At 36.3% G+C, this 13,561-nt stretch overlaps 1 long non-coding RNA gene and 1 pseudogene across 1 annotated transcript in view; one reads left to right on the top strand and one right to left on the bottom strand.

Annotated features, from left to right (window-relative positions):
• LOC147074664 (uncharacterized) overlaps nucleotides 1-7,459 on the top strand; it is a 257,127-nt gene extending 249,668 nt beyond the window's left edge. Inside the window, exon 3 of the long non-coding RNA XR_015070255.1 lies at nucleotides 6,535-7,459. This is a non-coding gene — a long non-coding RNA (uncharacterized LOC147074664). The remainder of the gene's footprint in view (nucleotides 1-6,534) is intronic.
• A 3,686-nt stretch (nucleotides 7,460-11,145) lies between these two features.
• On the bottom strand, nucleotides 11,146-12,570 carry LOC147074663 (lipase 3 pseudogene; annotated as a pseudogene).
• Nucleotides 12,571-13,561: the final 991 nt, after the last annotated feature.

Below are 13,561 nucleotides of genomic sequence, written 5' to 3'. Positions count from 1 at the left end.
ATACTTTTATAATGTTGTATACAATGTGTTTAATAAATGTTTTTCAAGGAAGTCACTATGTCGAGGTGGAAGACGATATCCGAAGTGGTTTTCTCGGGAGATTATTAGAGTCAAACACTACTATCATACAGCCTGGAAGGCTAAGCATGGTCAGCATGACTATGAAATGTTTGGCCTTTATCGTATGAGAGTGAGACAAGCTGTTCGGCTGGCCTATCGAACATATATGGAAACGGTAAAGGATTGCATTCGCGAAAATCCTAAATCGTTTTGGGATTATATAAAATCATTAAGAAAGGATGGTGGATTTGCCAATTCGATGACTTGGAAGGGCGAAGAGGTGACTGGACATAGAAAGGCAGAAGCATTTGCTGGTCATTTCAGGTCCGTCTACGGATGTAGTATTCCGAATCTGGATGTCGCCTCAACGTCAAGAAAACGATCATGCGGTGCCTAATCTGTTGACATCTTCCCAATTGATGAAGGTGACGTGTTTAGATTTATTAAAAAACTTAAGAATATGCGCTCTTTGGGACCGGATAACGTCCCTACATTTTTTTTAAAGGGGTGTGTTGATTTTGTCAAAGGGCCACTTGCATATATATATCGGGGGTCTAGGATCATAAGGGCGAAACTACAAAAACACTACTGAGATAAATGGTGAAATAGTTTTTATTGTTAAAAAAAACAATTTTACACTGTAAAAATACAAAAATAATAAATTAAAGCTGTAACATTCATAAGAGTAATTTAGAGCATCAATATCGTCATTTTACAGACTAGTTAGATTGGAAAAAAATAAAATATAATTAATGGGAGACATTCGCCCTTTTGTCTCTCAAAATATTTTGAAATAAGTTGACTGGTAAATATTTCTTCTTAATACAATATAGATAATACAAAACATAGGTGAAATATCTTTCATCAAATTCTATTCCTAAATCTAACTATATACATAATTTTGTTCTGCATCTTTTTCATCCATGTTTTCCTAATTATTTTCAAGATTTGTCAACTTCAAAAAATTATAAAAATAATGATATTGTTCCTGAATAATGCCCATTGATATCTTTTTCGCAGTGAGGGAAAGTGCTGCGTTATATTTAGGCTGGAGTCGAAAAGATGAATGTTTAATTCTGGTTCCTCTTCGTATGACTTGGAGCATTTTGAATGGCTCGTCAAATCCATATTTTCTCCATCCGTATGAATCGTATAACACTTTCTCCATCCATATCAATCTTCTTATTCTTTAATATGCATTTTTGTAATTCAGAAAAATCAAGAAAATCTTGTTGATCCACCTCAGTTTTTTGTGTGCCATCTGAACAGCAGAGTACCATGCGGATGGATAGTATATATCCAAAAGCTTTGGTTTTCGATTCTCGCATGAACGGAACCTCATTTCATTTGCGAGTGCCCGGATTCAAAGAACATTTGATTAACTATCAGAATTTTTGGGAATGACTATGTTTTAGAATGAACATCTTGTGGCACCATCCGGTCCTTGTTTTTCAATATCGCGTAAAGACCAATATGAATTCAACATTGTCTGCCATACTGTTTCGGTAAAATGCTCATTGCACTTTCTGGGATATTGAGAACAGTCTTGGGCTTTAAATAACTTCCTTCAATTTGCTTACCTGTAAGTGAAACATATGTCTTTCCGTTTTGTCTATTAGTTATATATTTATTTCTTTTCCATTCGTAGGGATTTCCAATACGTTTTCGTTTACTATTCAACTCATCAAGAACACTATCTTATTTCTGAATTGAACATTATCGGACATCACCGACATTACTTCTCATTGTAATTTCTTTTGGACATCCATTAAATTCTTTAAAAAACCTGAGCTTGAACCTTGAACTATTCAAACACGTAGTAATTCCTGAGATGCTGTAAATAAATTTGTTCTACAGGAAGTCGATGAATTAAGTCACTTTTATCTGTTTTCATAATTTAATATTATAAAGTATATACCATGGTTAAATTCAGCATATAATGGTGGTTCATGCGTAAGTTCTAATATATTTTCCACTGACAATAATTGTTACGAATGTCCTGGTAATGCCTCAGGTACAATCTCTTCAAAAAAATCCTGTTTCACTGTTCAAACTCAAAGTAACTCCTGGGATGTTGTGCACGACTAAGAAAAGAAATAGTATTTATAATACGAAAGGCAGTTGTTTTGAATCCGGTTTTCTAAAAAAATATACAATATTAATTATATAATACCTAATACAGTTAAATTCTGTCTTTTATGATGAGTGAATATTTTGAATTATTTTCTATTAGTCATTTTGCTGACCATCCTGGTAATGTGTCAGGGAGAAACTCTCGAAAATATTCTCTTGAGCTCTGCAACCACGAAGTACCTAATTTCTGAGATGATAATATTATGCATGTCTGAGAAAAAAATCCTATTTTTAATATAATTAGCTAGTGCATCAAGCCATATCTGAACAAATGAACAATACATTATGATCTTTCATTTAGGTTAACTGTTTATCAGAGTTATTTTCCATGACATTATAATCATTAGTCAGTGTATTATCTGATGATTGATGATTTGAGTTCAAAACATTCAGTTCTTCATCTTCCAATAATTCTGTATTTCGATCTGCGAAAACATGATTTATAATGATGCTGTAAGTATATAAATATGTAATCAGATTACATTTAAAAACAATTTGACCGGTTATGAGTCGAAATAATATAACTTTAAAAAACTTTAATACTGCCATAATACTATAGTAAATATACATAAATAATTACTTACTTCGCATGCTTGTAAGTTGGTTCTGTTTTAACATCTCCACAATCATTACCTCTCCAAAACATTGTTGATATGCAAATATGAACCGATAACAAGTGTTTACTTAAGTCAAATTAACAACTTACGCCAAACTAAAAATTACGAAATTTCCATAAACTAAACTTTATGTCAGTGACATAAAGGCGAAACGCCGCTTTCGCCAAAGTGACCTTGATTAATCGGCATTAATGTCAGAGTCAGACAGGTGTAAGAGGATATTCGCCTATATGACATTAAAATTCCATGTGGATTTGTAGATACGCCGAGTAATATCTGGCAAACCGCTATACCTACGAGTTTCATCTTTGTACATATAATAGAACTGCGTTCTAGCAAGACAATGCAATATTTAACTCAAAACAGCCATTTTTGTAGTTTCGCCCTTATGATCCTAGACCCCCGATATAATCTTACAATGGAGACAGGTATCTTTCCGGAAATATGGTAGATGTCAAAGGTGACTCCAATTCATAAGAGTGGTACAGAGTCGTCAGTAGAAAACTACAGGCCAGTAGCTATTCTCTCTGCACCAGCAAAAGTTCTGGAGATGATTTCTCCAAAAATTGTGTCATTTATAATGAATGAACAGCATGGATTTAGAGCAGGCCGATCAACGGAAACCAACCTGATGGTATTCACTGATTATGTGTCGTCAGTACTAGATAGAGACAGCCAGGTTGACTGTTCTTACAATGATTTCTCAAAGGCATTTGACAGAGTCGATCACGATATTCTAATGGAAAAACTCCAACTTATTGGATTGTCGGATCGGTTTTTGAAGCTATTCGGGAGTTATTTTAGGAACCGTCAACAATACGTTTCGTACAGCCTTTATCAGTCACAGACCTTTTACACATTTTCTGGTGTCCCCCAGGGCTCAAACTTAGGGCCATTGCTGTTCACGATTTTTATAAATGACATAGCATTGGTAATTAAAAATGCTATGTTTTTGTTGTTTGCTGACGACTTGAAACTCTTCATGGAAGTTGTCACCTTAGACGATTGTCGTCAACTCCAACTTGATATAGATAATATATTAGATTGGAGCTGGCGTAACAATCTGGACTTCAATATTGATAAATGCAATGTTTTATCGTTTACTAAAGCCTCACGAGTATTGTTTTTCCAGTAATCGATGCATGGCAGAGTTCTCTCGCGAATATCATCTGTAAGAGATCTTGGAATTACGTTTGACGGTAAACTGACGTTTAGTGATCATATAGATACCATTTGTAAAAAGGCGCTAAAGATATTGGGCTTTGTCTTGCGTACTTCCCGGGTCTTTTCGGATGTTACGGTATTAAAAATTCTCTATAACTTCTTAGTTAGAAGCAGACTTGAGAGTGGGTCTATCGTTTGGGCCCCGCATCAGTTGAAGTACGGCCTTATGGTGGAGAATCCAAAAGAAATTTTTAAGACTCCTTTACTTTCGGCTGTATATTGGATATTATCCGTGGCTCTATCCGAGTGATTTTCTCTTAGGGATGCTTACATACTGTAGCTTAAAATTTAGAAGGGATCTTTATTTAGCTACATATTTTTTCAGACTTATACGCGGCGTAAATGTGAACTCTGCCATTCTTGGTGGTGTTGGCTTGTGTGTCTCTGATAATTACCTTAGGAATCGAGGGCATCCGTTGTTTGTTCTCCCACGGTGCAGAACTAACCTGCCATTAGTAATGCCAATTGGGAGGGCAGTAACCATGTTTAATCGCTTCGGATATTGATATATTCCACTTACGTGAGGTGAATTTAGGTGGATGTTGTTTTATAAGTTTTTAAGATAGGGTCTATCAAAGTTCACTCTGTGTGCTTTCATCTACTTTTATTTTGTTACTTATTTTATTTATTTTCTTATTTTATTTCTTATTTTATTACTTATTCTCTGTATTTTTATTTTTAAAAATTTAAACACTTATTTTATGTCATGTCATGAACGCTTTGAATTTATAATTTGTTATGTTCATTATATGTAAAATAAATAAATTTGATTTGATTTGATGAAACGTTATACCATCGTGTTGCTTCTCAGTACGACTACCAAATTTAAACACAACATATTTAACCATATTAATATGTTCTATTAAAATAACTAAAAATAATTACCACAAACTTTATATTTATCACAAAAACAATAAATTTCAGCAACACGTGCTCGCAGTTTTTAAATGCATACAATCAGCCAGATCAATTTTTTCCGGCGACATTTTCAATTTTTTAAAATTCAGCCGTTGAAATTCTATCTTACTAAACGCATAGAGCGGAGATATAAGCGTGCCGAATGCTTACTCACTCTCACTCATGGTTATAGAGATAGAACCTAAATGTATGAAATTTAAGCAAAACAAAATTACCTAGTAGTTGCAATTCACTTCACATTGCAGTTTCATATGAAGAGAACTTCTATGTACGATGACATTTGTTTGTCACTTTGCAGGGCCACTATTAAGAATCAAAACGCTTTGAGAAAAGATATTTCCTCGTCAATGTTATTGAGCAGCCAAAACTAATACGCTGGCCATTATTTTTAAGATGGATCATCAAGTAAAACACCAAGACAAAGCAAGAGATTTCAAACCATGCGAACATGAGCCACCATTTTGTTTTTGGGGCTACCAATAGAAGAAGAAAATAGTGAACTGGTTACCAATACAACCACATGTACAATCGTTTGATTTAAAAATCGAACTCCTTCAAAATTCCTTCTGTCTTGAGTCAATATTACATTCGAAATCTGAAAGAGTGGGTAAACATTAAAAATATTAGATATGTATCTAACTAAAGCCTGTAATTTTAGTGATCACCATTTTCAGTAATGAGTCAAAGGAAATGAAGGGATTAACCTTCTTCTTCTTCGGCTATATCTGCCCCTTAGTTGAAGCATATGGACACCACGCAGCACCTCCAAGAATACCTGTTGCTTGCCAGTCTTCTTGCTTCGTTCCAGGTCAAACCAGCATCCCGCAGTTCTGCCGTTTACACTCTATAGATAGTATTTAGCGGCCTTTCAGGACACCAGAAACCGGTCAGCTTGAAAAACAGGCAAGCCAGTTTGAGGTTTTCCTCTGGCATCCGCAGTACGTGGCCGAGCCAGGTCCAACATCGCTTCTTCACTCTCAGTGGGATGAGAGGCTGCTTGGTGCATTCTCTTATCTCCTCATTGCTCCTAAAGTCATACCACCCGCACACCTAGTATCCATCGGAAACATCTGTTTTCGACGCTCAATATACGGTTGCTCTGAGCCCTCGTAAGGTGCCATGATTCACTACCATAAAACAGCACCGTCAATGCAAGCGTCGAATAGGCGGCAGTTGGTTTTGACTGAGTACAATCATGAGTCTCAGACATCCCACATCGAGTTGAATGTTGCTCCAGCCATTCCCATTCGGATAGCGAGTTTTCTCTGCAATATTCCATCTCCAGTTGCGTAAAACGTTGGTTTTCTTCACGTTGATTTTTAAAATAACGCGAGAGAGTTATCATACAACCTGTTGATTGTCTCTTGAATGCCCTCGATTGAGTTATGGAATAGGACAGCGTCATCGGTGTATTCCAGGTTGTATAGCTTCACTGTGGGGGTAACAGATATGCCTCGGTCAGGTGCTATTAACTTCCATAGTATGAAGTCAAAGAGGATAATGAAGATAAACGGAGTAAATACACAACCCTGTCTGACTCCGGTCGTGACCCCGAACCTTTTTTTACTAATCGTCGCTATAGGATTTGTTTCCCGAATAGACCAAATGTAAATTTTTCAGGAGACGAAAAACAAATTTCATTGTCGTATTATGAAATATCAGTAGATGTATCAATCATTTTTTCTACACTGTATGATTGCAACATTATCTAAGAATAAATTCCAAGAATAATATACTGGTATAAATCAGTAAATGCACAGAAAATGCGTTTTATTTACAAGTACTCGTTGTGGATATTCGGGAAATTTTTAGCGCTCTCTCAGAATAATGGATATTCGGGACAAAACAAGGACATTCGGGACTTAAGACCGTAGCGTATTGCTGCACGGCCCACGGATTACTGAGTGGTCAAAAAGTACGCACCTCAAATGTTATATTTATTTACACGATAATTGTTAATGATTACTTTTACTATTTAAATACCTAATGATCGTAATAACCCAAGTGTGTAGGTAATAATAACATGCGGCATTCGCTTTTTTCGGTTTTTTTCGTAATAAGTAATAAAATAGTTTTTATTAATCTTTTTTTATTCAACGAATAATTCACAAGATTTAAGAATGTACCATTCTAATTATTGAACATACATAATTTTTAAAATCACTTCTGAGAAAATATATTATAACCAATAGAAAAAATCTTTTTGAAAAAAGTAAGACACCCGGCAGGAATCGTCCCTGCATCTCCTGGGCTTACGACTCAGTCCACAAATTATCCACTATGCTACGAGGTGACATACTTATGACGACAAACTTTAACTATTGGCCTTTTAATACCTGCTCATCAGTATTCTTCAAAATCAAGCGACTATCGGCGATCGGTTTTGGTTTATTAAATAAAAGTAGGTATCTACTACTTCAATTACTAACCGACGTCACGGATTTCTCCAATATTTTATGATGGTACTTACTCGTACTTGCTAACAATTTTATATTAATACTTTTTCCAAAAAAAAAAAAAAATCTATGTATATATATCTGTATATTATTATATCTATATATTTCTATAATTAACAATTAAACTTATTACAAACCACCAAATAAATATTATATATTAACTATTGGAATGACAATACAAAATATTAGCATCAATAAATTAATTACCATTGGCTGCTAATATTAGGTAGGTACCTATATCCAAGTATATAATATTTACCAAATAAATAGTTACTAACATACATATTAAATTAAATTAACTATCAGCGCATTCAAAAATAAATAATAGCATCGCCTTTATTTTCATAGAAATACCTAGATTAAAAGTAAAATAAAGACAAACAATGTTTAATTAATAATAATTTGAAATAATAATTATTTTTTACGTCATAGTAGCTGTCGGGTCACACTGTAGAATTCATATAACCGTTGGGATTTTGTGTCATTTATCAAAACAAAATGCACTTATTTAGGTTAAAATACTCACTTCCATAACTTTACTATAAGTTCAGGGCGAACGGGTGATGTATCAGCTATAAATGATCTCTTCAAATTTGATGAATTCACTATTAAAACAATAGTAACTTTAAAAACAATATCAATAAGACGAAATTTGAAAGAGCATTCCGGACGGCCAAAAAATATGAAAGTAGGCGTGATTGTTTTAGAGCTGGACAGCGTGAATGTGGGAGCGAGATGCACGGCGTCAGCGCGGTTTGATTGGCTAAAAGTCATATTCGGGAAATAAAAACTCAGCCAGAGATTTATTTCGACCGAAATTAACTTGGATATTCAGGTACGAATAGTTGGACATTCGGGAGAACAACACGGAGTAATTGTAACTTAACATGGCGTATTCGGGTTTTTCAAAAAAATATCTCTGTTCCTAGATAAAAATATATTGTTTTTATAAACGATTTCGGTAGAGTTCGATAAAAGAAATTGAACTGCATTAAAATGTCGATTTCGACAAAAATGGATATTCGGGAAACAAATCCTATAGCGACGTAATGTCACCAATTCTGACACAGCATTCGCTATTCTCGTGCAGGCATTTGATTATGGCAATAATCTTGGTGGGGATCCCGTATGCTCCCAGTATCCTCAGAGGGAGGGGCGGTACGGTCTGTCGAAAGCCTTCTCATAATCCACAAAGCAGCAACCAACGGACTGTTCAGCTCATGGCTCTGCTGGAGAAGACATCGAAGGTTGTGGATTTGGTTTACACACACTCGTCCAGTTAGAAACCAGGCCTGGTTTTTTCTGAGGGCGTGCATTCTCGGCTCCCTTATTCTCATTAAGTGGATGTTTGGCAAAATCTTTCCCGGAACACTGAGTAGCGTAATGCCTCCCCCCGGTGCCTTTCGGTTCTTGAGCCTTTTCACAGCCGCTTTCAGCCTGGCTCGCTCTTCAACTACATCCCATGTTTCGTCAGACATCCACTTTGGCCTACTCACTCCTTCCGGTACTAAGAACGGTACGAGCCGACAACACAATTGCACTCTTTATGAGGCTCCAGTCCGCCTCAATGAGGTCGGATTCAGATGCGTGCTGCTCGTATATACAAACTACACTCTTTCGTACAGCATATTTATATATTATACAGACAATAATTATCTAAAAAAAAATTGAACCATAGGTGGTGCACTAGCACTACACCACGCTGCCGGCGCCCATGATGGCCTAGCTGTGGTTAATCATCTGGGTCACAATCCTCAGTTATGAGGTTACGGCGAAGAAAAATATCTGATATATATTTCTTAGATATTCTGAATGAAATTGAATAGGTTTTAAAAAATTGAGAAATTGCCATTGGGTTCATAGGTTCATACATAGAGGTATTAAATAAAAAGAGGGGCAACGAATCGGCTATCTCATACAACCGAATGAAGCAGGCCAACAATAACTGACGCGACGCGACGCGATAAAAAAAATGCTGGGCATTACGGAGGATTTACTTTGTTTATTATAACGTACCCATATAATATAATGTTAACGTGGAAATTTTGCCGCAAATTGATTACCAGCCTGCCTCACCATACCTTTTCACCATAGTTGCCTGCTTCACCATACTTTCATATAACCTGCCGCCCCTAGGGTTCCTAGGGTTCATATTATAATAAATTTACTGGATTTATCGACATCTGTGTCGTATGTGCTGAAGTATTATTATAATGATAATAGGGAGTTTTTTTGTACATACGTATAAGCTTTGCATAATTTTAACAGATGTCGCCAACATGCCTCAAAATTGTAAATGAAATCAACAGATTATGTACCTACTTATTTTCAAATTCAGCAATCCAATCAATGGGTAGGCAGGTATAATAATGTTTGTTTTATGTATATTATTTTAAAAGAAAACTGGAAATCAAATGATGGCAGATAGGTATAATGAAACAACAGATAAATAATATTATTGGATATCTACAGATTTTCAGAATACATATTGTACGCAATGTACCTTCCTATAAAATAAACGACTATCATTGACCTGATGCTATTTTGTTTTCCAATTTCAAAATATTATCGCACTCTTTTGTTTATGTTTCACCATTTCTATTAGTCCTGTTCTGATCGTATTGTTGATAGGTACCTACTTACATTCTCAAATAAAAAAAAGTTTTGATCTGTTTGTGAAAATAGTGTATTTTCTCAATATTATATTCATCAAACCAACCGGGAAGCATGAAAATAAAAAATGGTGAGTTTTTATTCACTTATTGACAATTGAAAATGATTGTTTTCGTGCATTGAACTGTCATCTCATAATGTTCCGGCGCATAACTTGTTTACAAATAAGTTTGACGTTTTGTACGTCACCTTGACGTTTACTTGTGCACCGGCAATCGGCATTGCGAACGCCGGCCATCTTGTTTATGTTTTGAATAGCGGGAAATGTAAACGATATCTACGTAGATACGCCATGTCAATTTTATTACTTTCGTAAAATTAATTGGTAAAATCAATTTATCAATTAGTTGTTGTCTTGTTTATTCTTCTTCTTTATAACCACACAGATAATTATTTTAGCAATTGTGCCGCAGATGCGCCGCCATGAGCTTTTATAAATATTATATATATTTTTTTACGAAAACAGTTTATTCCATGTAGAGTGTAGACAATTATAATAAATACCTTTTTCTGTCGGCGCATAGGATTTTCGATCCAATAATTTATTGTTAATTGAAAATTTGAAATTTTCATACATTTTGATGCATCACAAATTAAGATTATATTAAGTAATATTAGGTTGGTGTAGATTAGGTTAGGTTAGGTTAGGTTAGGTTTGGTTTGGTCTAAAAAGAAAGTTATATAATCTCATGACAGCATCTGCGGCACATTTACCATTTTTTTAATATTCAGTGAGCATGAGTTTTATTATTAGGTAGGTAATGAAAAATTTACATTAAAAATATTTTTTTATTATAGTTGGGATAAAATAGTAGTAAATAATTCTAATAAGGCAACTACAATAGACACATACATATTATGCGAAAATTATTGACGCAATAATATGATAGGCGTATATTAATAAATACAAATATTATGTGTATATATTCAGTATTACAATGTGATTCATTTAAAATTTATTAATGTATAAGTACCTAAACTAATTTGATTAATATTTTTTTTTTTACATATTATTGATCTGGTACCTACTGTACTTATGGCGTAAATAAAATAAAATTGATTATTTATAGGTATCTTGGCATAATCTCTAAAATTCTCTTGTAAACCAACTTGTCTGCGTCGATCGCGTACAAATAATCCAAATGCTGGAACTGCTTGTCAGTTACTTCGTACATGTCCACGAGTTTGCCAAGTTTATGACTGAGCGTGGTTACATCGATAGGATGAGACAGCCAGTCGTTTTGGCTGAACATGAGAGACACTGGCGCTGTCACCTTGGACATGTCGTAGCTAGGGGGTACCCTTTCTCCGTACACCTGTTTGTTCTTGATCAGACCGTGATCGTAGCAACGGAAGTCCTTGCTCACCAATCCCTGGCCGTAGTGGAGGAACTGCCTCACCGATGCTCCAGCGGGAGTATGTCCCATGATAACAGGCAACATGGTCGCGTTCATTTGTTCGGTGTTAAAACCGCAAGCCAGGAAAATAGAATTTTTGCAAATTTCTTGAGTGATAGCTCGGTCTTTACATAATATTCCACCGGCCACTGTCATGAGTTCGTTGCTCGGCAAGAATTCTCCCACACCGAGAACTGACGCGACCCAGTCGGCGGCCTTGTTCGCCGGAGACATGAGTCGGATCATGGGGCTGACCATGTTGGACATCCACGCGATCGGAGCCAATGCGAACATGATACGGATTTTCTTGTTGTACTCTGGCCTCGTCGAGCACATGACAAAAAAGCTGGTCGTGCCTTGGGAATGTCCCACGTAGTACAAGTCCTTCTGTCCGGATTTCTCGAGAGCAAAGTCGATCATCGCTGGCAAATCGAATCTACCTATTTCGTGCCAACTGAAGTCCCAGAAAGTTCGATCGGTAGTAGCCTTACTGACGTGTTTCCTCGAATAAGTATTACCTCTGGCGTTACCGAACCACACCTCGTATCCTTCGTCAGCCATGATATACCCGAGTGCCTTATTAACACCCATGATGAGCCAATCATCGGCGCTGTTTAAAAGACCGTGCATGAGAAAAACAACAGGCTTGGTAACGCCTTCCTTCAGCGGGCTCTTCGGGCTGTAAGGAATACGGAACAGTTTAAGTATGTAACCGTCATCTGTCTTCACTTCGTATTCTTCCATGGGGTATCCGTATTTCCTTACGAGCTGAGGGCATCGCAGGGTGGTGTCTTCGAATTTGTTAGCAATACCTTCGTTGAACCTGTCCAATCTCCATTTCCTTCTGTTGATGAAGTCGGCTGTCTTGGTATCGGTTTTGTCGAGGATTCCGCTCAGCCAGTCGCCGGCGCCGCTGACCCCTTGCGATAAAAACAGCGGCACACTGGTCAGTAATTTGCCCGATAGTCCTATCGCGTCACCGGCCTTGTCGCTGATGATCGATTTGAGGTCCTTAAGGGCGGGCGTCCGCAGGAGGTCCACCTCGGCCGTCGCGGCGCACACACACACTGCGAAAAATATAAACTTTAACATCGTGATGGATGATTATTCGAATCTCCACTCAACAATGGTTAAAGTTCTCCTAAAAATTACTATTTATAACTAAATTTTGGCGTATCTAGATGGACAGTAATGATTTGTTTTTCTGCCGAAGGCGTTTGATATCTAAAATATATTCTTGTACATATTAAAATATCATTACTTTTGTGGGCACTTACCAACTAATTTGTTTAAAGATTTAAAATATGTGTTACATTAATATAACTTGCATACATATAGATACTTACAATAGGCAATAAGAATAACATTGATGTAGGTCAGTGGTGGCGAACCTATGGCACGCGTGCCACCAGTGGCACGTGAGATGATTTTGCATGGCAAGCGTTTGAAGAGAAAAATACCTATAATAATAATAATAAGTGACTGCAGAGATTGCAGTGTATAACAAATAGCAGGCAAATACTTTTCAAGAATAAGCATTACGTTTAATGTAAATATATAATTAAATAGGTCGGTCCTTATGCGTTATGCGTCACGTATAATATTATCGCACTAACCTCATCAGGCGACGGGGGATGCCGCGCCGCAAACCTCTAATTTTGATCGATTTACAATGCTTGAGACCACTGTAGCGAGAGAATGCCTCATCTGATCGGAATAATTCTGGTGTCGATTTGTGTGTATTAAGAACCAAGCTAATTACCTAATACTAATAACAAACAATCTCATTTCTACCCACAACAAAATGACTGCATCAAGTAAACTTGGTGAAGCTAGTAGTAGTAATTCTGGCAGACAGTTGGTGACAAAATTAGTGGAACGAAATATATGGCAAAATTGAAAAAGTGATTAAGCTATAGGTATGTGTGCTATGTTATGTGAGTGGTATCAAGAACATCATCATTTTTAAAGACAATTCCCCCCCGTGAAAAACTGCTCGGCACGTCAGACAGCCGAAAAATAATATTTGGGAAATTTTGGCACGCATGCGTAAAAAGGTTCGCCAACCCTGGATGTATACAAT

Source organism: Rhyacophila brunnea, unplaced genomic scaffold, assembly GCF_057557595.1.
Source record: "Rhyacophila brunnea isolate RB1 unplaced genomic scaffold, BYU_Rbru_1.0 scaffold_16, whole genome shotgun sequence".
Taxonomy (NCBI): domain Eukaryota; kingdom Metazoa; phylum Arthropoda; class Insecta; order Trichoptera; family Rhyacophilidae; genus Rhyacophila; species Rhyacophila brunnea.
This window is presented reverse-complemented; position numbering and strand designations above follow the sequence as displayed.